Source organism: Lissotriton vulgaris, chromosome 6 (assembly GCF_964263255.1).
Source record: "Lissotriton vulgaris chromosome 6, aLisVul1.2, whole genome shotgun sequence".
NCBI classification, from domain to species: domain Eukaryota; kingdom Metazoa; phylum Chordata; class Amphibia; order Caudata; family Salamandridae; genus Lissotriton; species Lissotriton vulgaris.
The window spans coordinates 1,231,482,987-1,231,486,590 of NC_141694.1; the positions used below are offsets into that span (position 1 = coordinate 1,231,482,987).

The 3,604-nt window shown below is 43.1% G+C and overlaps 1 long non-coding RNA gene across 1 annotated transcript; it reads left to right on the forward strand.

Annotated features, from left to right (window-relative positions):
* The first annotated feature begins 2,446 nt into the window (after positions 1-2,446).
* LOC147708671 (uncharacterized) lies at positions 2,447-3,298 on the forward strand. The gene is made up of 4 exons (XR_015296513.1): positions 2,447-2,545; positions 2,659-2,723; positions 2,816-2,886; positions 3,003-3,298. It is a non-coding gene; the product is annotated as an uncharacterized LOC147708671 (long non-coding RNA).
* Positions 3,299-3,604: the final 306 nt, after the last annotated feature.

Here is a 3,604-nt window from a genome sequence, read left to right on the forward strand (position 1 = left end):
TCAGTGCCTTGCCCAATGGTAAAGCCCTTGACACGAATGGCCTCACTGGTGGATTTTATAAGGAATTTGCGGATATATTAGTCACACATCTATTTAATGGATATGAAGAGGCATACATGAAACAGACTTTGCCCCTCTCACTCAAAGAGGCCCTCATCATTGCTCTGCTTAAGCCAGACAAACCACCCGAGAACTGCGATTCTTACAGACTACTATCACTCATCATTATAGACGCAAAAATCCTGACCAAATGATTGGCCACTAGGATCCAGCCACCACTCACTATTAAGATACTGCTAGACCAGTCTGGTTTTATTACCACCAGGTCCACAGCTCACAACTTACAAACTATTTTTATATTGCTGCACCGGCTAGACCCATCTGTGCAAGCTGTGGTGGTGTTGTTAGACGTAGCCAAGGCGTTTGACTCTAAAGAAGGGACATATGTGTTTACAGTGCTTCATCACATGGAAATCCCTCAAGTGTTCATCTGGTTGGTACACAGCCCCCAGGCCCCCAAGGCTCAAGTACTGATCTATGGAGTTACATCGGACCCCTAAATATCTCAAGAGGCATGAGACAGGGGTGGCCACTCACCCCAATCCTATTTGTGCAGGCCCTAGAACCATTTGTGTGTTTAATTAGACAGCAACACGCTGAGGCAAAATTGCACTTCCACCAATGCCCACTTGCTGTACCACTATATGAGGACAACATGGTGTTCTGTGTTCATGATCCGCATGCACACCTGGTGACACTAATCAGAGAGTATAGCCGATATGAGCAGTACTCAAGTTTAAGCATTAATTGATCAAAATCCACTGTCTTGCCCCTTACTCAAATCACATTGCAATTTCAACTGGACTTTCCATTAGCGTGGAGCACAGAACTTGTTAAATATCTGGGGGTATAGAAACACAGAGATCCAGAACTAGTGAGTCGTTATAATTGTGGTAAGGATATCTCAATGCTTGAAGATCTGGTGGCGAGGTGGATACGCTTGCCCCTGTCGCTGGCCAACTGAGTGGCCTTGTTAAAAATGAGTGTCTTCCCAAGATTTTTGTATCTTTTTTCTTAATATACCTATTACAGTGGCTCACCACCATTTTAAAACCCATAGATCACACATGATGACATTGGTCTAGGTTTGAAATCAGCCTAGAATCAAATGGTATACTCTCATCCTTACCTTAATGAACTGGGTGGGTTTGGAGCCCCCGATCTTCATCTTTATTATCGTTGTGCTCAAGCACACTTTGCATACCATTGTCTTCACTCCCTACCGCACATGCCACCTATAACTATTTAAAGTGATGATGCTCATCCCATTCCTCTAACAGCTATCATTACACATAGATGACAGAGGTGACCCGAGAGGAGATAAACACAATATATTGCATTATAGAGGCCTGGTGGGCCCTGGGAGCCCAAGCAGGAAAGCTTCACTGTATGCCCCAGCCCTACAACTGGGGTACCATCCAAAACTTTCTTTCATGCATGAAAAAAGAACACCAGCACTATTAAGAGAACATGGGCTGACAACATTTGGGGATATGAATCCAGGGGAGAAATGTGTGGAGCGGGCGGACCTGGCGCAGACCCAACTGCTGGCCCCCCTACTGGTTTTTACTTATCATAGACTGAGGTCCGCCATAAAAGACCTGTACGTCCAATTCCCAGCTGCACCTCCAACACTTAAGGCCTTACAGGTAATCCTTACTAACACTTCACAAATGAAACTTATTACACATTTGTACGATATCACAGCGAGAAAATCAGAGAACAACGCAGCTGACTTTAGTGAAATGGAATGGAATGCTATGCTGGACATACAGCTTAGCCCAGAGAACTGGGGCTTTTGCTGTTCACTGACAAGCATGCTCACAGCAAACTTCAATCTATGTGTCATTCACTATAAATATCTGCGGCAAATGTACTATACCCCCATTAAGTTGCTCTGATATGGGCTGCGGGAAGATGCCAGGGGGCAGATTTACAAGCCCCTTACGCCACATTTGAGTAATTTCGAACATGGGAAAAATGACACAAAAGTGACGCAAGGGGCTTGTAAGTCTGCCCCCAGGTGCGCACGTTGTGGAGCAGAGGATGCTGATTCTTACACATGGTTCTGACATGTTTCTAAGTGTCTTTAAAACCGTTGCGGTGTCTGGATGGCCTCTCTTTTTATTGCCTTTTTTTCTGCGGCATTGCTTAAAACATCCGCACGTGTTGAGGACTACGAGTCCCAGGTTTCCCGTTCACACGCGGCCCCTTTAACTAAACTCTCCATGCTCGCGGCGTGCAAATGCCAAACGCCGCCTGCGAGCCAACAGAGAAGGTCGTCTTTCTGAACTAATAAGTATAATTACTGCTTACTGTGATAGTGCCGGCGCATGTTTAGTTAGGAAGATATACCGAGCGAGTATTTAAACCATACTACGCTATTTTTTAGGCAAGTTCATGACGAAAAAGATTAAAGACATAAGAAGCATTAGATCGTGTGTTTGGAGCATCATGAGCCACGGCGCAGGCCGCCCAAAACAAAGTGAGTGCAATTACGGGCGACAGCGCCCTTTTAATTTTGTTTTGTTTATGCAGTAAGAACGAGTGAGCACATTCTAAATAAATTAAAAAAAAACCCTTCCACTTCATTCTTAGGCAGGCTCGTGCTGTCATCTGCCAACGAACAAACAATTGGATAAACGACGCACCTTGATTAAAAGGTATGCCTCTGTCTTCACTTAACTTCCTGACTAAAACGCTGTAGCATATGTCGTACGCAGAGGTCTTTACTATCATTTCTGTCCGGTTACAGAATCCTGGCACCTGTGAGGCCATCCATTACAGCGCAACTATACATAAGTGACAATCAACTGTCACGTTCAGGTACTTTTTGCCACCACGTACCCAGTCTAGAGTCTGAGCCTTTTAATTAATTTTATTAATGTTCAATATCTCTATACAATCCTTACACCATTCTCTATAATTATTATCAATTTCAGTTTTGGCTCCATCCAGTCCGTGTCCTGAGGAGAACCCATACTAATATAGTGGTTCGAAACGCGTTGACCCCAAGCCCGGGAAAAAGAAGAAGAGTGCCACTAGGGCCATTCAAATTTATACATCTGTGATCCCTAGTTTTGCAACCCGTAAATTCACTTCCCTATCCCTGATTTAGTAAGGCAGGCAGTGTTTTTGAGTTGTTTGTCCGCCTGTCTTCTTGCACCTAATATGAAGGACTGGTTCCTAATGTGAATTAACCGTTAGGTATTTGATTGATTTGTTTTTGGTGTTGCTTATATGAACTGATTGTATTGATTATATTGATTTTTGAGCACTTGTATAGCACTTGTATATTTATGCACAATTTACTTGTCTGTATGTATTTTTCTACTGTTCGTTAACTGTCTGTTTGATGACATTTACAAATCAAATGGTAAAATGTTTTTCTAAAAAAATAAAAATACTAAAATAAAGTAGATGATCCTCCAGAACTGATTGGCTGGGTGGTATCAGAAAAATTCAAAAATAAATCTGTCTGGCTATCTTTGTTGGTTGAGTGATTTCCTACACATGGCATGGCAGTGTGCGAGGTTGGGTCACT